Here is a 22,441-nt window from a genome sequence, read left to right on the forward strand (position 1 = left end):
TTCCTGGTATATTTCAAATAGGAGATGTAACTTTCACAATTTGTTCCCCCCCCCCCCCCCCCCACACACACACACACACACCTTTTTGGTAGGCTCTGTGGTTATTTCCAGAAGTGGTGCGTGTTAGGAGAGTCTAGTTAATGCTATTCATGATATGCTCTCACAATGGAATATGAGTGAGGTGCTGTATGGCAAATACACTACTTTGCATACTTATGATGTGTCCAGCATGTACATTTTTAGTTGCAACCAGCAAACAGTGCATTTTATAGCTACTTTTGTTCAGCTTTGTAGAAGATTCTGTCTACTCCACAAGCAAGACGTAGTTTTCATCGATATCCATGGTGAGTTTATACTATCTTATAAACAAACAACCCCCCCCAAAAAAAAAGAGGAAATGTAGTGTAGAAATTGGAGCACAGTAGTAACAGATATGCACAACTGTTCAAAATGATACTTACCCTGTATCTGTCAAACCATGCTCGTAACTGCAGTGCAATAAAGACCAGTTGTAAAGGATGAGTTCAAATTCTGAATGATGATTTATGGTCAAGGGGTAGACAAGCAACTCTGTCATTTGAAAGCACAGGAATGATAGGACATGTGTCTCCATTCAAAGGCCGACCATGATTAAGTCAAAACGGTAGCCAATTTCCTTGTTATTTTTTCTTCCATGTACAGTAGAAAACATTCGTAAAATCTTTTGTACACTCTCATACACAGTTAGCCTTTTAAGTGCTGTGAATGTTTTAGTAGCATGATTGGTGGCCTTATTTGCATTCTGAAGATTGGAAAAATGTGCAAGTGTAACGAGATATTTTATTCAGTTTCCACATTTTCATTTCTGATCGGTCTGTTATTTTAAAAGTATATTGGTGGTAGCATTCTAAGGTTATACCCCAAACTTTTGTGAGTCCAAATCATAACATGAAATTTTCCAAGACTTGCCTATACAGCTGCTGGAATCTACACAGCTCATATCCCAGGTATTACAGTATGCAGGATTACATCATTTCATGTACATTTAAGCAGAGTGCTAGTGAGGAAAGCATAAAGAAGTGTACATTGTACAAGGTGTATCTCAAGTGAGAAATTTGTTGACTGGTATAAGACTGTGGTTGTGTTGCAGAGTTAATTAATTACCAGTCTGTGGGCTATATATCCAGCAGGTATTGTCCTCCATTTCCGGAGTGTTGACAGGGGCATAGGTCATCTTTGATATTTGCTCCATGGATGTAGGCTGAATGACCCACAGTGTGTGCATAATGAATGAATGAATGAATGAATGGACGGTCGGCACTGACAAGAATACACGTAGCTATGACCGCAACCAGAAGAGAGATTTTTTCCTACCCCCCCCCCCTGCTTTTCGCGGAATGACAACTGACGTCCAATGACGCCATGGGGCCGTGATTCATATTCTCGACATGCCTGAGGTTGGGTTTTTGGCTCGGTTGGATGCTGGGTCGATCCGCAGCAGCAGAGGTGGTGTCGCGAGATGAAGCTGGAAGCTGGAGAGACGAAATAGACAAAGATTTTACGTTGCGAATATGAGCAACCCTTAAGATTCACCAATATCCTATCCATCCCAGTTGATTTGGTCTGAAGGAGATATTTTAACCCATTGAAGACGAGTCCCAAGAATACTCGAGCAGGTGTCTATGGGAAATGCAGCAAAATCAGTCTATCCTAAGCGAGTTTTGTTGTGTGCTTTGGTGATAAATATATTCCACAAACTGCTGGTCATTTCCAATAGGATTGCAGTTATTTAATTTGAGTTTTCACAGTGGGAATGTAATTAGCCAAAAAAAAAAAAAGAGCAAAAGTCAGTGACAGTCCACAAGTCAAGAGATCTAGGGGGAATAGCAATTTCTCTTCAATCTCGGAAAGACCATTTATTTGAATATTTTTACTTCTCATTACAAGTAATTTCAAATGTCATTTTGTATAACTATTTTTTTTCAATAAATATCTTCACCACCACATGTCTGGGTCATTATTCATCTCCAACAAAATCATCATCAAATTCAAGCTTCACAGTTGATAAACCGAGCAGATATGCACCTGAATATGTACATTTACTGAAACAAAGGGGGTGTGACATAATACAATTTCTTGAATTCGAGGAAAACCTAATTGCTCATGGTGAGATTCAGTTCTGATGAGCGGGGAAGCTGATAGTTCATCATAGGCATCTCAGCATGATGCAAGTCCTTTATTGGGGAAAATCTAGGGAGGAAACAAATTTTAGAGTACATAAATTTACTTGTTTTCTGAGAAATGTATATTTTCATTAAATGCAAATTTGCACGTAAGATCTTTGATTAGCTGACGTGGCACCAATTTTGGGGGGTTGTTGTCATCTATTCTGTGTAGAACAAATGATGTACACTGCAGGGGGCTTATACATTACTCTATGAAGGGTATAGGAAGAGGAAATAAGAAAGCAAGTCCCTCAAATGCAGTATGTGTGAAAAAAGCCTTTTCCTGGAAAAAAAAAACCCCACACCAAATATCTATTTTCAGAATTAACTTCAGGATATTTCACGGATACATATGTAAAACTTTTGATCGATGATTGAATGGTTGGCATACCAGTATACGCCTTCATCTTTTGTTTGAAATTTTTAGGTTGTGATGTCTTTTTTTTTAAAAAACAAACAGAATGTGTCTCTTGAATGTTGACAGTCATAGAAGGATCTACAGTACCTTTCAGAGATGTAATCCACTAACTTGTAATAAATTCTGCAGGAATTTAAATTTGAATTATAGTTTGAAAACTGTTATTTACTTTGTCAGTTTTGTCCCTGACACCTCATACATTAACATTAATTGGTGTCCTATGAACAGGCTTGCCTCTAAGGCCAATTTAGACCTTTGACCATTTGTATTTATTCTATTTCTGAAAAGTTGAAACAATCTAATTTGCATTGTGTTTTCAAATCCAGATAGGAAACTTGACATCTTTTTTTTAATAGCCATGGGTACAATGTAGTTGCCTTGTCATTTGGTAAACATACATTCATTGTACATAACATGAGCATCTTCCTATAAAGTATCAAGTACAGTATTGTGGAATGATAGAACACAACTTGGACTCTTGTTTGATTTTATTCAGAGGATTGTAACAAGTGAAATTCCAAGTTTCAGTGCTGCATTTCCAGTTTTGAGGTGGATGGAAATTAAGGCAAAATGGTGTTTATTATATGCTCCCAATCCCTTTGGTGATATTAGTCTATATTTTCAGCAAAAATCACAATGGTTGTAGAATTATATACCATAACGGGAAAGGCCAGTCTTACAGGTCTTTTACCACATTATGTCATGCAATTTCAAACCACTTTACGTGAGAATGTTTAAACAACGATCATATGGATGCATGTCTGATTTGGGAAAGCTACTAAGTAGGGGGCTGGGCAGGGGCAGTGGGAATGCAGCGGGCGTGTGATGTTGGGAGCTCCATGGTATCCCACGAACATCTGCAGTAATGTAACATTCATCCGCATGTGCAACATGTGAAACCGCCCCGTATAACTGCACCCTTTGCTGGTGGAAGGCAGTGACTTGTTAGGTGATACGCTATCAGCGTATCACCTATTGTGATTGTCAAAATCTCTCTTTATTTCTTTTTATTCTTCTTTCTTTCTGGACAATTTTGTGTCATCAATATCTCAAGAATGACATTACGGAATAACATGACATTTTCAGGGAACATGTCTCATAACAATATCTAGCCACAATAAGGTTTTCATGACATTAACGTCTCTATGACGTCATCTAGGCGCCATTTTGTGATTTTCGGACCATGTTACATGATCGATCATAACTTCATAACTAAAGGTCATTTCTGTATCATTTTTTGTGGACATAAAGTTCAGGTCACGCTCTATCTTTCTTTCTCTGATGCTAATTACCTAGGACGTCATCTAGGACACGTAAGCGCGCGTCAAACTTTTAAAAGGCTCAAAACAACTTTCCAATGGGAAATCTCGAAGTTTCAGACAATTTTAAGCGTTTCAAACGATTTTGCGCGTGCGCGTCCGTCCGCGCGTTTTCGCGCGCACAGCGCGTCAGTAACATGAAAATGCACTTTTTTTGACTGATTTGGATTCCTGATACTTTGAGTAACAATATCCATTGATTTCTGATCGATTCTGACAAATAACAAAGGAATGCACTTGCGTCAAAGTTCAAATTTCGCCTGCGCGTCTATGTGCAAATATAGTGAAAAAACATGTCTTTGTTTATTTCGCCATAGCTCTTTAAAACGTCAGGTTACCCTATGTTTTTATTGCATATTACAAAAGCATATAAATTGGACATAACGTTTCAAGTATCATTATTTCCATAATTACATTATGACGTCATCATATCGTCATCTGAAATCAAAAAAGTGGAATTAATTTTGTTAAGGTACTGTTTCTGACATTCATTTGCTCGTATCTCTGTTGTTTAAGCTCAATATTATCCCAAATTCAGATATGTTGTACTTTGAACATTTGCCTTTTAAGTCCATGTCATGCTTTTGATATTTGATGACGTCATCATACCTTAAATTGTGATTAAAGGTAAAGACGCAAAATCGGACAAGTTTACGTGTATTGTCTATGGGAGGTGATTTTTTTTTAAACCATGCATTGACTTAACAACGTTTAAGCACCTTTATCTCAGCTGATTTTGCTTCATTTCCTCTGAAACTTTAGTATGTTGTAGCTGAGACAATAAGCTGCAGTAATCATGCATTTTATTCTTTGAAATCTCCTCATCTGATTGACAATTTTGCAGTTCAAAACTGAAAATGAAAATGGAATGTAGACAAAACGATTTCACATGTATCTTTCACATACATAAGTTTACGTTCCCCATATTTTCTCGTCGAGACGTATGGCCGAGTGGTTAAAGGCGCCGTCTCAGAGACGTGAGATTGCGGGTTCGAACCCCACAAGATCTCGAAACAATTTTTTTTATTTTACTTTTTTTTCTTCAATTTGTATTCTATATTCGTCCATGTAGAAATCACGTTCGTATATAAACGCACCTATACACACACACAGACACACACACACGCCATATCCCTCTTTTTGTGTGTTGGAGACCACATTGCTTCGACTGCAGCAACATTTTGCAGGTTGACTTTGTCAAACCGATCATAGTATGTAATGACGACGACTGAGGTGTTGTACTTTGAACAATTGTCTTTCAAGACGATGTCATCGTTTTGTAATTTGATGACGTCATTACACTGAAAATTGTGATTAAAGGCAAGGTATGAAAACCAGCCGATTATAGGTTTTATGTCTGCGGGACGTATTTTTTTCCCAAGTTGCCAGAAATGGCATAGCGACCTCAGTCGTTACAAGGCCGCTTTTCCGTCTAGCAATGCAATAGATGTTCACACGGCCACGTTAGTTGAGTGGGCATTGACTTTCCCCCTGTTATATCTATACATTATTTTTTTTTGTCTTACCATTTCCGTGGATGACCCGTGGCCGAGTGGTTACAGAAACGGTTTCGCATGCACGCTCAATATAACTTCAAGGTGCCTATATCACATTCTTTTCTTTGTCGATCACAGATGACTGTCATCTGATGACCACAAGCGTATCACCTAACTCGTCCTCAATGTGACGAGTTTTCATGTCTCGTTATGATTAGCATTAATGATGTCCCCCACGGAGGGTCCCCCTTCTAAGAGGTGTTGCCGAAGAGTGATCTCTGTATACATCTGCGTAATCTCGAGCAGTTGGGAGGGGGGGTGAAGGCCCTCCTCCAGCTCTCGTTCCAGTTTGGTGGCGGCGCTTCTTGGAGTTGGTTATTTTATCCTGCGGGCAGATGAGGCCGAGCTGAAGATGATGGATCTGACGATCCCTCTTGCATGTTTGGCACCGACAATTGAGAATGTTTTTGTAGCTCTGACACGCCCATTCCTGATGCGATTCTGCTCCCTGGCCTACCATTCTGCACCTCCACCCCACCCCTCCCCTCTTTCCCCTTCGTGTCCTCTGCGGCATCTTGTTATTTTTCAGTCTAGCAATGGCTACATCGTTCATTCTTGAGGTATTCTGTACGTATTTTAATACCTGGGTGTGTGTTTTTGCTTAGTGTATATGTGTGTGCATATATACAATGTATGTGTGAGTGTGAGCAGTTATGAGTGAGCATGGATGTGTGTATAGTTGTGTGTGTACCTGTTTGTGCTTGTACTTTGTCCTGCTACAGAAAAATTGTCAGAGTTTTATCCATCCTCGTGGTTGCTCACTGTCCTGTGTCATTGATTTCTTACATAAAAACTGGGGAAAAGAGCATGTCTGATGCCACTAAATGTTTGGGAGTACAGATTCAAGGCTCAAGGGCACAAGATGAACCTGTTCCGATACCATCATGCCATAAATCATTAACACAAATTACACTATTACGTGCATTGTGAGAAGTGGAGGGAAGAGTGAGGGGTAGGGTGAAGGTTGTTGGCAAAGTCATTGTTCAGCAGTGTTTAGTGCCATTTGCACATGTTTAGAGACCATACATATTCCGTGCTATTAAAACTGTGCGTAAATGATTATAGTTTTGAAAAAGAGAGCAAAAAAAAAAAGAAGAAAAAGGAAAAAAAGAGAAAGGAATAGATCTGAGATGCAGGGTTCTATACCCCTGAAAGAATGAGAGAAGGGCATTGGCAAAGATGAGCAGTGTATGTAATTCTGTGCAAGTGCATTTTTTTTTTGGTCTTGTTCGGGATGGCTCTTTCTGAAAATTGATAGATCTCTTTCCCAACATTGGCTGAACCTGTTGATACACATCCGATTAGTGCGTTTCTCCTCTCTTTCCTCTTTTCCTATCTCTCTTTACTATCTCCGTCTCTGTCTGTCTGTCTGTCTGTCTGTCTGTTTGTCTTTCTCTCTCTCCATTTCATCATTCCCGCCTCTTCCCCCCATCCCTGTTTTTCTATTCCAGATTATAACCAGTCACGGAGCAGGAAAATATGTTAGCAGATTGGTGGCGGGCTGGAATACTCGTGCGCATGGCAGCATGTGCCGACTGCATTTTGATTCCTTTTGCAGATTGGGGTTACCACACCAGCTAGGAACCCTTTATCCATTATGTACACTCGGAACCCCTGTGTTTATGAAGAACATGTCTCGTCACCAAGGGATGCAACCAGCATTCAAATTTGGCGGCTGCCTGGTTACTTGCATGCCTTCCCATGCCTTGTCTTGCATTTTTAAGCATTTTGCAAGAAAAAAAAATTAGTCTCATTCACATTCCTTTGCTGATCGAGCCGTCCCTCCCTTTCTGATTTATACATCACACTCCTCCATCTTCAAAAAATAAATCATTTATTATTGATTTGCCTACACACTCCCAGGATGGGAGGGGGGGGGGGAGGGAGATATTGGAGTATGCTACTGCATAACTTAACTGCATAGAGCAAAATGTCCTGTCGTGCATCGTCGGTGTCGTACAATGTAGCTGGGATGGGACATATTTTGTGTGTATGATGAGACATTGTGCCCTACAACCAACCACTAGCTACCACCATCTCACTCTGTCACAGCTGAACTCTGACTGAAGATGGGTACACACGTACAAAGTGAATGCATATGTATACACACATACAGGGCACTCACACTTACATACAGTACGTCTTCATTCACACACACACATACACACACACACACACACACACACACACATCTACCCTCCGAGACCACCCCACAAATCAGCAAGAAACTGGCCGTGGCAAGATTCATTCCTCTTCGATTGCCCGGCAATTGGAAAACGCCAACTGTACTTGTAAGTTGGCGCACAGAAAATGTTTTACTCCCCTCTGCTCGGCATGCCTAATGCTTTAATTGGTTTGTCTTTCATCTGTGGGCTGGCCTTTTCCCATTCTTTTTTTTTTTTTCATCTCAGCTGGCAAGAGTGGATTTGCCCCAATAGAGAAGCAGTGTGGATAGAATTGGGCAATGCCAAATTGATGCAATAGAGAATAGAGGTAGTGGCGAAGGCAAAAAAAAAAGAAAAAAAGAAAAAGAAAATAAAAAGAGAAAGAAAAAAAGGAGGCATAAGAGGCCTGGTGTAGCTAGCTGATGGATGGGAATGTAAATAAATGTTTACCAAGGATTGTCGTATTGATTCATTGAAAATTGTTTGGGGAGAATGGAAGGGAACAACACGAGGCACAAACAAAAACATCACATGCTTTTTATTTTCTCTCCTTTTCAAAAGAAATTTTTCAGGGGCTTAGGCTTGCCCTGAATGCCATTATTTGTGCAGTTTGAGGAAGAAAAATCATGCTGAGAAAAATTCTGTGTGCACACCAGGAATACCAGTACATAAATCACATGTCAATGCTTCTTTCCTTTGTCCTGTTCTTCTACTGGTATTCAAACTTGTTTTATATATTTTTTTAAAAAAAGTTACCCCATCAGGGATGTTATGGTTTATCAAGAGAAGCAAGCAGACTCACATCAGTGCTGAGGCTGAGTTCCTGTGAAAGTGGAAACTTTCATACATATGATAAACTTTCATCTGATATATGAAATACATATACACATGTAGGCCCTATACCTTCATATGAATTTGTTGTGGAGAGTAGTTTTGTACATTATATTTGCTTGTTGTTGATTTTTGCAGTAGGTTAGTGGAGTGCAAACAATTCCATACCACAAAATATTTCACATTTGCAAGTCTTTCATTTTTGGTATTATATTACTTATGCCAACAATTTCTGACAGGTTGAAAGAGAAAAATGAGCAAAGAAAATGGGATTCTGTCGGGATTCTCTAATAGATTATATTCATTTCTGGTCAGTTTTCAAGTTCTGTTTACGTTTGTTTGAAAGAGAGGTGGTTCATCATTGCTGCGTAGGCCATGGAGGTAGATGCTGAAACCAGTTGTTGTCAGATCATGATGGTATGGAGACTGATTGAACTAATTTCGAATTTAGATGCAAATTGAATTGAAATTTCATCAAAGCACCTAGGTAACTGCGGTATTCTGTTATCAATTTCCACATGGTATCTTCCCCTCATCGTCGATGAAAAGGTATCTCACCGCCAATTCAGGTGCGGATTATTGCAGGGGTATCGGGTGTCAATGTTGCATCCTAATCACTTAACTGGGGCTCTCATCTCGAGTTTATTACGTTAAAGAAGAAGAATAGGAGGACACAAGAGTATTCATTTACCCTTTACCGCAGTCGTGACAGAGGTGATAAAACTGTAATCCAGTGGATGATGGGTAAATTGTTTAACAAGAAAGGAGAGAGAGGAAAAAAAATGTCAACCAAACTTTATTTTTGCCCCAAGCTTCTTCATCCAGGGGTTCTTTCAGGGCGAATACATGTCAGTAAATCAGTAAATTTGCGTTAGCATTTCATCGAATCACACCTGGATGCAGACCGTTTGGTGACATCCCAAACAGAAACAATGTGTAATTGATGGAGCCCCGGTGGCAGACATCTATCAAGTATTATTCCCACTGACAGGTGGGCGGGCTCTTCAATCAGGCCCCATCCTTTCTATAGCTCAAATGACATCACCTTTTATCCATTAAAGCAAACATTGTCTGACCAATTGGTTGTCGCATACCACGGTACCTTAGATTTATGTCACTGTGTCAGGACAATTCCCTGTTATATTTTAGTGACCTAGATGATACAATGCTTGAATATGATTTTTTTGAAATATTTCCTCTCTTTCTAGTGAAAGTCTCATGGTCCTCATAAATCTACATTTATATTCATATATAGAAACTTCAAGAATGTAATAATTTGTATTACAGTTAAAATGAGAAAGCACAGACCATTTCACATCTGTTGAGCATGTCCATGCAGGAAAGTGCCATTATGATACAATGGTGCATGGCATTGAATTAGTGAATGTGCAAGGTGCATCCCGTCTGATCTGCCTGATTATTAAGAGAAATGTCTGAAAGTGACCTTTTTATTTGGCTGATGCAGAACCGGTGGCAATGTATGGGATGTATGTGATCAAAACTCAGTGTCAGCAGCAGCTATTCTTGTGTGAAGGAAGGAAGTTTTATTTTTGGCTCGTATCAACACAATTGGCAAATGCAGTTTTTTTTTAAACACAAAAAGTAAGTAAGTTTTGCAAGTAAAAGTGTGGAGAACACATGATGCAGATCCCTGGAGAATGTAGCCAGGTTTGTGCTGGTTTCCCCCATCTGATTTTAATGGTGAGTCCCCAACCCCCCCCCCCCTTCCCTAATGGCCCTGATGCAGGAACACACAATGACTTGAGAGGCAGGAGGTGGCAAGAGGAGTTGGGGCAAGACCGGGAAGGAGTTCAGGCGCCGGTGAAGTCACTCCCATGGATAATTTCTGCCCCCCTGAATAGCAGCCTTCACATATATGCGTGCCTGTTTGTGTATTCGCCTGCCTGCGCGAGGTAAACGTGTAACGCAGCAAATTGGAGGCGACATGGTGGGAATGCAAAGGGTCAGTCTTGGTCGGTCGTCCCCTTGCTTCTCCCACAACTCGCGGCCGGGTCCTCCCCTTCTGTCATCTCTGTCCAGCAGTTGATTTCTCGTTGCTTTCGTCTCTTCCTTCTTTTTTTTTCTTCATCCCCCACGTTGTCTCCCAAGCTTTGTATAGATCTCCTGCCTGCATCACTCGTGATGATGATGATAGTAGTGGGATCAACTGCATTCTCCCAAGGTCATCATCCTACCTTGACCATCCGAGTAAAGCCAGCTCCTTCAGCACATGGCAATCCCAAAGTCTGAACCCCTCCACTGCTCAATCTTCCTCCGTCCAGTCGTGTGATGCCTGTCTTGTCTGGTCCAAATATATTAGTTGGACTGCAAAATCCATTTCCTGCATGTCAGTATTACATCAAACATTCAAAGAACAAAAGAACACAAAACACTATGTTCCTATGAATGCTTATTTGGTCGTACAGTCATTTTCACATGGGTATTTTGCATTGAACTTTGTATCATCACAGTGATACACCCACAATATATTCATGTAGAGAAATGATGACATGCTTCTGTATGTACTTGTTTTCAAGGTGATTACATCAATTTTCAGACAGAGAACTTTTCACCCATATACCCCTCACAACATGTTCTGCATTGAATTAAAAAAATGCCTCAATAATTGAGCGAAAATGCAATATAGCATGAAAAAGCAGGTCTTTCTTGGTCATCCAGTTTGTTGCATCATAGTCGTCTGTATTGTTGCCCCTGGATGTGGGTCGAAAATTAGTGCCGTATCCAATTGGGATTAGAAATATTCAGGGTAGGGCCGGAGCACTCCCATATCTCCATTTGTCAGTACAGCTCCACAGCTCCGAAACTGCCGAGGGCGCTCGCAACCTGTCACAATGCTCCTGAACAGAAGTGGAGGGAAGAAGTGGATAAAAAAGAAAAGCATTCCCAACCAGACATCTGATGTTATACAGAGTTTAGACTGGAATGCACAATATGTGTGAGAACATTTTACCTACCATTTTGACACTGAAGATGATGATACAAAGGATGTTCAATTCTTACATGTTGCCGAGATGTAAAGGCACATATAACATCATCATTGTAGCTAATTTGTGTATGTGGTTGGGATCAGTAGCACTTATTTTGACGAAAACATGAAACTTTACAAATCCGTATTCAAAACAAGCTTACTTTTTAAGTCTGGCGTAATGACGAAACTTTTTGCCATGCTACTCATCTGACTTTAATCCTTTTATCAGAGTCAGATTGGAAGATGATGTGGAGTTGGACCTGTAAAATAGAGGATGCCTTTTTTTGAGGGGGGAATTGACTTTACACTGCAAAAGGTCAAGAGTGCCCCTCATTTTCTTCTATTTTCCTTCTCTTTCTCTTCATTTCTTACAGCTGATATGGTGGTGTATATTCAGTGGTCGGTATAGCTTTGAAGTTGATGAATCAAAAGCATCGTTGAGTACATCAGAATTATATTGATTAAAGCTCCCCCCCCCCCCTCAAAAAAAAAAAAATAGCTATAGTTTGTGCTTCCTACAGTTAAATCGGTCAGTGGACACCCATTCAGAGCGGGGGAAAAATCTGCTGTGCTAGAGTTTAAGGTTTGTCCTGGCTATGATGCTATGAAAAGGAAGTTATTAGAGGCATATAGAAAAAAAAATAATTGAAAGCATCCCAAAAGCAAAGCAAAATCCTAAAAATGTTAATGTTGTGTGCGAACAGGATTTGTCAACGAAATGAAAAATTCTATTCGTTCCCCTTCATGGTTTTAAAATGAATGTGAAATCTGTTAGAGAAATAAGATGAAATTCTTCACATCCCCACTTCCTCCTCTCCTGTATCCTTGTCATTGTTGATATTGAAGTTCTCTCAAAGACAAGCATGGTGCAATTTCCCCCACACCACTGGCCAGTGAGCAAAGGAGAGACCGCCACTGGACTAGCGGCCATCAGTGGTTTAATGAGCCATCTCTTGGGGGGAACTCGAACGAACGCAGATGCTTGACAATTAGGAAACTTGATGGTACATATCAGCTCATCATCACCATCAATGGAGGAACGAAGGCCGGCTGGGTGCCAGAGAGACTGGCCAGAGCTGTAGAGAGAAAGAGATAGAGATAGTTAGACAAGAGGGGAAAAAGGCCATATAATTCCAGTGTGCATTGATCATATGGTTGCAAAGCCTTCGTGGAAACATACCACCTTTGTTATGCAAATGAAGTGGCTGGGAGATGTTTGTCTGCGTAGTCGTCTGCTTCTCCCTTGCCCCCCCCCCCCCCCCCCCACCACCACCACCGCCATCCCAAACACGCACTATTCCTACCTTTCAGTTTCTTTGAATTAGTTCCACACACAATACCTGTAGTTAAACTCCAGTGGAAGGTCATATTAATGTGACTCATTGTGTGCGAGACTGGATCGTACAGGGCATATATGACCGATTGGAACAATTGAGGACGTGCATTGCGCACTAGCAGGAGACAATGGATGATCTTCTGTCATTGTATCAATTGCTGTGATAGATGTCGATGGTGCAGTGGCACCTGAGATTGGCATCCAATGTGTCTTGCCGACCGAGACTAGCTGCTGATGAACTTTTAAAGAAAGCCTGCATCTCTCTATGAAATTTTGAAGTTAGTCTACACTTACAGACTCAGTTGAACCATTCACAGTGTTTTCTCGCACTGCATGTGGTTTGAAATGCAGACTCTATTTCGATGAAATGTCAATGACATCGTAAAAATCTAGGGTACCGAAACTTCCCCATTGACATTGTTATCATGAGTTTGACATGATATATCACATGATGCGAAAAAATAAAAAACTGAGCCCCTTCTTTGGATTTTGTTATTGCATTCGATTCTCCTCGTTCTTTTGTCCCTCTGTGCAAAGAATGGCTCTTTCCATTTGTAACAGCCCATCCCCTTCCCGTAGGCAAACAGTAATAAGCACATAGGTCACTAAACTGTCAACAAAGTTAACCTCGCCTGTGAACAGCCATTGAACATGATCGAGAGCGTGTTCATAGATTTTGTCTTGCTTTTTGTGCGAGAGTGTGTGGGTGTGTGTATGTGTGTGTGTGTGTGTGAAATTCCATTAATATGCTGTGTACAGTTCAATTGCTGGCAGCAATGTTTCTGTATTCTTAGTTTTGACTTCTTTTTTTTTTTTAGTAGTCCTTTTCTCCTCATTCCATAAGAGAGTTTCCACTACTGTTTTGTGAGATACAGTGCACCCCCGTTATAACGAACCCGGTTATAACGTAATTCCGGTTACAACAAAGTAAAAATGCAACATTACCCACTCTTTGCTTTTTAATGTTTTGTTACTGTTTGTTTGTCTGGTTATAAAATAACGAAATTTCGATATAACGAAAGAAAACTGCAGGTCCCAAGGACTTCGTTACAACAGGAGTCCACTGAACTGTACTAAAAGCCTAAAGGTGTTAGCTGTAGAAAATAAGATCTGTTGAGAGATGTTTTGGCAGCTCTGGGATGGGAACTACTGAGAGAGTGGTCCGATATCATGCTTCCCTTCATTGTGTGAACCAAATCAATGATATAGTTATTTGTTACCAAGAAATCTAAGTGAAAAAAAAAAGTCTATTTGCACACCTTGTTTCTTTGTAGGCAGGTAACCTGTGAAGAGGACAGGCTTGTTCCTTTCCACTTTAAAAACTTGTCCTAAAATAACTTTTGGTTGCCTTGTGTTAGCAATTTGTTTGATTCATAGTAGTCCTGCAGAGTGTAATTGGTTGGCTGTGGACAGAGTTGATTGACCAGTTTTCATAGAATGTATCATTTAAACCTTTAGTACATTATAATAGCTTTACTGCTGTAAGAAGGCACAAAGAGCTCATATTGACAGAAACTGAATGTATACGTGTTTAGCATTGATTGGATTGATTCACATTCTGATCATTTTTATCTTTGCATTAATATGAATTGCCATTTGAATTTAGATATCACATTAAAACTTTTCATCCATGATAGATTCATCAGTATTTAATCACTGAGCACAAAAGTGCTCATTTCTTTTTGGTAATTAAAGATCAGGGCGTAAAGAATGCAAATTACAAGGCATTAGATTACAGTATCAAGAATGCAAAGATAGTGTTGTACGCTTACCCAGTTAATCATCCGCCTTCTGACATCAAAACTAAACCTCATCTATGCAAATGAGAAGGTCCCGAAAGCAGATGGTTCAGGGAGGATGATTGTGACTGACATCCAGTTGTGCTGCGGAGAAACGCGGTGAGCAACCTCATTCTGTATGCATGCCGACTCCCTCTGCATATTTCATGAGATTTCTCCAGCTCTCCCTCTGGCTTTCTCGCACCGCATCCACCCTCATATTTTCCGACAAACACATCTCCCCCCTGACTAAGATCCACAGACGCAAAATTAAGCTTCGTTTAGTGACATTTCATGGTCTGGAGACGTGGGTACTTGCACTTTCAGGCAGAGATAGAGAAAATGGGGAGAAGAGAGATAGGTGACAGAAATCATATTTTTGTTCGTTTTCCTACAAAGCCAGTTAGCATGATAAGAAGCTCGCCTACCAGAAATTTTAATGTCGAAAATGGGACGATTGTTTCGAGATAGAAAATTCGGGTGTGAATGGAACAAGACTAAGTGCAGGTTCGAGACATTAGAAAGATGGGGAGAATGAGAGAGAGAGAGAGGGGGAGCTCAATGAACTCAATGGTCAGCTGGGTAGTGCCTCGGTCATGCCAAAGAGAAAACAAATTATTGATGGCGAACCAACTGAATCTTGGATGAATGAACAGCAGGCCCTCCATTAAATGTGAGCTTGTCAGCTAGATAGAGCGTGCCATCACCTCCACGACTTTTATTCTGTACTTATCATGAAATTCGGTAGGATCCCATAAAAAAAAAAGAAAGAAAAAAAGAAAACAGAATCATATTTCATACATAGGACTATCTGTAGTATGATATTGTCTGTTTTTGTTGACAGAGGGTCATGTTTTGTAATTTTTGTAGCCACTCATATTCCATTTTCCAAAATTATGGTAAGCATATTTTCAGTGTGCTATATGATGTGTCACAACTGAGTATAGAATGACCAATTCTTTTCAGTTGTGTACTTGTCTCACCATGAGAAAAGTGTCTACTACTGTTTTCTCTTCATAGCCTGATTTCTGTGGTCATTTTAGGCATGCACTGATTGCATATTGGATGATTGTACCTCAGCACAATGATCTTAAAGTGTTGGCGGGTTGTTGGAAGGTACCGAGGCTACACTCCACGTGAGAGAATCCAAGGAGGTGGCTACCGTAAATACACCTTTCAGTGGGCCGACTGGACTGTAGGAAAATGCGTGGCACAAAACGTTGTGCTGGCGCAAGCCTTGTTAAAGGGCTCAAACGCTCCTCCTCGTCCCAGTAGCTGTGAAATTGAATCTTTCACGCCGTGGCACGGCTGAAAAATAGGAGATGTGACATGTTGGTGGAGAGTGTTTTCATTCCAGTCTCTGATGTTTGACTAATCCTCTTACATGGCCATTCTGCTCCCTCTTACCCCCCCCCCCCCCTCCACCCCCTTACCCCTTTCCTTCTCCCTGCACGATTCTTTGTGAGAGTTCTTTCTCCTTTCTTCTTTTCAGAATCCATAGTCACACAATCAGGAAACCTTCAGTCCTTCCTTGGGCACAATACAAATGAGAACAATAGCCAGATCTCTTTTGCCTACTGGTGGCCTAATGAAACCCTCTATGACACCCCATGGAACGCATTCATCCCCCTCCCCTCCATGTTGCACCCCCCCCCCCCCTCGATCCCATGAGGCAGTTTCCACAAATATATGGACTCTTCTTATGCACTACAGACACGCATAAGAGCATGAATAAGCTGTAACCTTCAGGTGCATCAAAGTGGTGTACTTTTCACTGGTGTTGTTTTGTAAAGGAAGGCCTTCTAATGTGGACAGTGTGTAGTTGTTATGTTTTTCCATTTTTTTCTCTCTCCCTTTTTTTGTGGGGGGGGGGGGGGGGGAAGGTTGGTTCCATAAGGAAGGCTTGATGTCATTTGAAGAGGTGAATTAAAGATTAGCATTTTCATGCTTCTACCATGGATTGGAGCCCAGGCATTATTTTCTTGTCTACATTGTAAAGTTCATTCCAGGCTAAAACAAAGAGATTGGTACAGTCAAACCTGTGTATAGCGGCCACCCAAGGGAGACAGAAAAGAGGTTGTTATAGACAGGTGGCGGCTATGGACAGGGTTGTTAACATGGCTTCTGGGGGGGGGGGGGAATTGTTCTGTGTTGTTGTATATGGCAGGTGGCTGCTATAGACAGGTCGTCATTGAGGCAGGTTTGACTGTATTTATTAGGAAAATGCTCAAAAACAACAGCAACAAGTGGGAATGATTATGGTTTCGCCACACATGGCATTTGTGAAAAATTCTATATTACATACTTTCAAAAAAAGTGGGCAATGGGTTTATCGAATATTCAAACACAAATGTTGATTTTTCTTTTGTTCTAATGCATATTTTTATCCACCCCCCAAAAAAAGATAAAGGAATAAGAGAAACGTTCAATTTTTCCCAAAATGCATCCTCAACAGCGTTTAATACATCTGTATCACCTGATATCGCAAAACCAAGGTTTTTCTCTTTTTTTCCCCCTTTTTTTGGTGGGGGAGGGGGGGGGATGTGCAGTGGTGACTAGCTCTCTCTCTCTCTCTCTATCGCATATCTAATTAGTAAATCCCATGCATAATGAGATACCATGGGGAGGGGGAGGGGGATGGGGGTGGGCAAGCATGAGAGGGGAACAATGAGGCAAGGAGGGTCATTCTCGGTCACTCATTGCAACCGGCTTTTTCTCCTCCTCTTGTCTTTATTTTCCCTTTCTTCTCTGGTATGAAGTGCGGCCAGTTTTTTGAGTGCCAGATGAGGCAATGAATAGAGTGAGGCGCATGGGAGAAGAATGAGATTAAGCGATAACACACACACGCATTGTATTGATTAAAGAATTCTGCGACTGTATCTCTTCATTCATTCCAGTTTCTTGTCTTTCTGGCTCTTGCACTCTTTTAAAAATTCTTTTATTTTATTTTTTTTTTGTGCCCACAATGTGGCGATATTGTGCAGGCATCCATAGTGGGTAGTCAACCATCGTGTGGTGAATTGTAAAGCTACAGAGTCAATAGGAAGTTGTACCAAATAGGGAGATCACTGTGGCATATATCAGTATCCCAACCAACTGAAAGGTTGGCATGTTCAATGTATTTGGTAGCATTCAACATGCAAAAAATACCCAGTGTTAAAAGGCAACAAGAAGTGTCGCGGTGTGGAATGTATGACGGAGGAAACGAGGGTTCATTTTCGCACCAGAAATATTCAGCCATGATCACTTCTGATCAGTCACATTATATCATGTTTTTCATAAATTTCCTTAATAAAAGCCTGTGTAAAAATCTATTATAAAGTGCACAAGTTAAAAGAAACCAAAAGCATCCAGCATTTCCCTCCATTTTATCGCCATATGAGAAAAATTGACAAACATTACGAACAATGTTAAATGAAACCAATGATTTTTCTGAGTCATTACTGGAAAAACGCTTGTACAAATAGGCCTACCTGTTGTTGAAACTGATTAAAAAAAAAAAATCATATCTGTAGTCCCACACATCCATAACCTTCTTGCAAGGCTTTTAGCCATAGTCTCAGTTGGTTCTTGTCATTTTTGCTTTTGCTTTTCTCCCGACAACCCTTGCTTGTCCACGTAATCAGAATAGCTACATTGATGCTATTTTTGTATGATTTTGTAAAATTGTGAATGAAAGTCAGAATATCATCTCCCCTCAATATTCCATGCTTTGGGCTTTATGACTGTGGTTGTTGCATTATGGCATATCAATGCAACCAGCAGTGCCTCTTCAGTCAATGTAGAAAGAGCACCATGCAATGTGATGCCGCTGGTTTGATTTCATATGCCAGCAGGTTAGGCATTCTGTAGCGTGCAGTGACACCATTTATTTAGGTCCGCAAGGACAGGCACTTAACCCTCTTGTTACCTCTGGCAACTTTACCACGTGAGATATCCAGGGAAGATTTAACTTATAGGGATGGTATAATATTGGTTGAGGGTGGGGGATTCAGATTTTAACTTTTTGTGAGATGATTAGAAACCTCTTATGAAATATGAAAGAACATAAAATTCTAAGATGAATTCAAAGTTTAATCGATGAAAATCGGTTTTGAAATGACGAAGTTATCCCAAAAAAAAAAGAGTAAAACAAAGTGGTCCCAATGAAATGTGGGCCCCACCTTTCTATATGGACCTCTTAATTTCTGGATATCTCAGCCATTTCGAAACCAGTTTTCATCAAATAAACTTTGAATTCCTCCTAGAATTGTATGCTCTTTCATATTGTATAAGAGGTTTCCCATTATCTCGCAAAAAAGTTGGAAACCTGAAGCCCCATCTCAACCAAAACTATACCATCCCTTTAAGCAATGGTCTTTAGAAGAATGAAGTCCTCACCATTTGTTTGGGTCATCTTTTTTGCTGTTTGCTTGTCCGTAGGCTTTGAGTGACCAATCACTCTAGGTAGAGTCCGCCCGTTATCTCCCTATGACCCCTCTTAGAGGTGTAATTTTAAGCTGTCAACAGCCTCATTAGAGAGATTGCCATCTGATTCCACCTCCGCTGGGTGCAAACTGCTCCCCAGTTTTCAAGATCAACCAGTTCGGCTTACCAAGGTTGACTTTCTGAGGCCCGTGGCTGCCGGATCCATGCGACAGACAATCAAACTCTTGAAAGATCGCTGCCTCTCTGAATTAGAAGGTTATGAGTTGATGATGTGTGAGCAACAGATGAGTTATCTGTTCGTTCTACGATATATTATGATTAGGCATTGGAATGTCTTCTTTTTTTCCCCCTCAACCCCGTCCCTGAAAACAGACCACATAAAGAAGGAAAAGCAAAGCAAATACAACAGCAACAAAACAAACAAAAAGATAAACAAGAAAACTTACTGAAAGACAGTAAAACTTGCTTTTTCTGTTGATATGATGGCTTCGCTCTGCTTCTTCCATTTTGATGTACTGTATATCTCCGTTGGATGCTGGGTTAGATTCTCTGTGTTGAAAAGTCTTCACTTTATTTCTGTTGGTTAATCATACCAGACATAGAACTACATGTATTTCCAATGCATGGATTTTGCAGAATGTGGAGAAAATCATTCCCAGTGCAATTAACGATAGAGAATTGATGTTATTACCATGTTCTTTGAGTGTCAACAGTTTTTTTCATGGATGGTGAATCAGAGTGGTTCACACGCCCCCATATAATATGTTACCCATATTTCATACCAGAATGAGCAAATATTGTCTAAATAGACAATTACCACTGTCATGTCGATCAGTGCAAAGTAATAATGTGCGAAAGGTACGCATATTGCTGATATTCGGTGAATGCACAAATCTATGTGACTTAATATTGTATCATTTGTGACAGTGTACAAAACACCGACAGGTATCTTTTTCAAAGGGGGTCTTCATTTACTTTTATGATTTTCCATGTGGAAGCTCTGTAAATAAGAATATGTTAGTTATGGTAGGTGGCAAAACTCACCAAAACTAGGTTTGCATAGTTGTCTTTTGAAGGATTCATTCTCTGTCATACATCAGGTTAAGAAAAAAATGATGTAGTGGATTGAAAGTAAACAAGTGTAGGACTACGTGTAGCTGAGGAAGAAAGCCAGGTGATCGATTAATCTATCATTTCTTGACACTCATATTGTTCCGCCGGATCATCTTTGTTAAATGCCCAGGATTTCAGTGAAAAGATCCGTACGGTTATATCAGTTATTAAGCAACTTTGGATAAAAATACACATAGTGAAATAAATGGCATAACTTTGCTGAAATAAGGAGTGGGGGGGGGGGGAGTCTATGAACATCAAATTCTTGAGCTCAATTCCGTATGGTAAGTTGTCGGGGCTGATGACCGATATTAGATGATATGCGCTCCTTGTCAGGGATACTGATGCCGAAAGTTTGAATGCGATGATCAGAGAAGCAAGCAAACTAGTGTCATTGTTCATATGGCACAGGCACAATAATTCAAACCATGTCCACAGTTGACAGGGGCTAGACTTGCTTTGAACTGTGGGTATGTGTGTGATGTGTCCAATACTATGCAGATAAAATAGTGTATGTATTCTTAGCAACCTCCAGCTAGCTGTCAAGTGGATGGATGTTGTTTGAATTGAAACGCCACCTCTACCTTCTCGGCTGCTATTCCGCGTGAAATGAGATGCACATTGAGCCGTGGCCCATTGTCGTCCAGCGGGAGTGGAGTCGGTGTTCAAGAGTGCCTGGGAGCGACTGCAGCAAGGTGCCAGAACTTCAGGTGTCACATTACATCTGAGGCAGGACCTAGGCAGTGGCAAGCGCTCCCCTCCTTCCTCCTTTTGCTGGGATGGCGTTTCGGAAAGGGGGGAGGGAAACGGCTCGAGAGTCGAGGGTTCTACGGCAAGTAATTTGTGCAAATTGGTAACCCGGTGTTGCGGACAAAGCGTTTCAGGAATCGACTGAAATTCTAGATCCATCCTTTCCCCACCATTTTTTCCCCTTAAAAGAAAAAAAGAGAGAGAGAGAGAGAGAAAGAGAAAAAAAATATGGGGGTAAAGACGGGCGTTGGGCTCTGTGGTATGAGTCATGAGATGAGGTGTTCTGCACCTTGCTCCTTTTGGCATGTAGAACTTCAGAGTTTATGCAGAATTTTTATGAAAATATGTATTAGGTTTGATTGCCCATGGGAGAATGGGCGATCCCTCAGCACACCACGCAAAAAACTGAAATATGAGATATTGGTTCATGGGTAAATGGAATGAACATGTGCTTTTTTCCCCCTCCTGTCTTTATTTTTGGTAAATACATTGTATGTGAAGCCGTGTTAGTTGTTTTCCACATATGGTATTTGTTGTATGTTGCTCAAGTTTTTAATCATGCCAGCTCATGCAATTATTGAACTGTCTAATGATATATTTGTACTGTTAGGGCCGTATGTCCACAAAATTACATAGCTACATTTGATATGTTGTCTTTCAAAATGTTCTTTTTTATTTAAAAAATAAGGACCATCTAAAAAAAAAAACAGTATACTTGTAAGTACCCTCTATTGTTTTTTTTTTACACTTGATAACATTCCAGTTACCTAAAATGTATCATTTAAGACTAAATCACATCAAATCTGATCAGGTTGCATAGCTTAAATTTGCTTAAGGTGATTGCATGCATATCTTGGGGATTCGGCAATAGTAGACGTGTCCCCCCCCCCCCCCCCCCCCCCATCCCCCAATGCACATCAGTTTCATCAAGGAATCGATTTACTTCATTAGATTGCTATCCGTGCCCAGTGCTGATAGTTTCTATATGAATGGTTAGCGATGGCCTGTTAGACCACAGTGTACCCAAACTGACCTCATCCCTGTGTTTGAGGAGCAAACATGCAGTGGTCATGCAGTGCGTGTGGGCCAAAATGGGTAAAAGCAAAGTAACCTTGCCAGTGTTGGTGTAAGCCCAGAGATTAGAGTAATAAAGCCGTATGAAGGCATCTGAGGGAAAGATGGCATGCTGTCCTGTACTAGAATCATAATCAACTTTGTTCATTTTGTCATTATCACTGACAACCACAGTGTACTCTAAAACCAGAAATGCATACATGTGAAAGTTCTTGTCTGCACAGTAGGGCCTATGCATTGAATGCCAGTGGCAGTTAGCCAAAATTCACGCTGCAAAAATATCTTGCTCAACAGTAATACAGAAATATAATACTGAAAAACCAGAAACGTTCTTGAATTGGAGCCGACGGCCTCTCATGTGGCGTGAAACATTTTCAAATTGCCAACCATAAAAAAAAAAGAAATATGAGTATACTTTACAGATGTATGTACTAGTGATATAGGAATTTGTTGAGCTTTCACATGCATTTTACTTTTGCA

At 40.5% G+C, this 22,441-nt stretch overlaps 1 protein-coding gene across 1 annotated transcript in view; it reads left to right on the forward strand.

Moving 5' to 3' along the window:
- LOC139727958 (protocadherin Fat 1-like) overlaps positions 1 to 22,441 on the forward strand; it is a 172,326-nt gene that overhangs the window by 23,849 nt on the left and 126,036 nt on the right. The gene's annotated exons all lie outside the window — the stretch shown is intronic.

The sequence above is a fragment of the Diadema antillarum genome, unplaced genomic scaffold (assembly GCF_040938485.1).
Source record: "Diadema antillarum isolate AM-2024a unplaced genomic scaffold, OU_Dant_1.0 seq00000160_RagTag, whole genome shotgun sequence".
Classification (NCBI taxonomy): Eukaryota; Metazoa; Echinodermata; class Echinoidea; order Diadematoida; family Diadematidae; genus Diadema; species Diadema antillarum.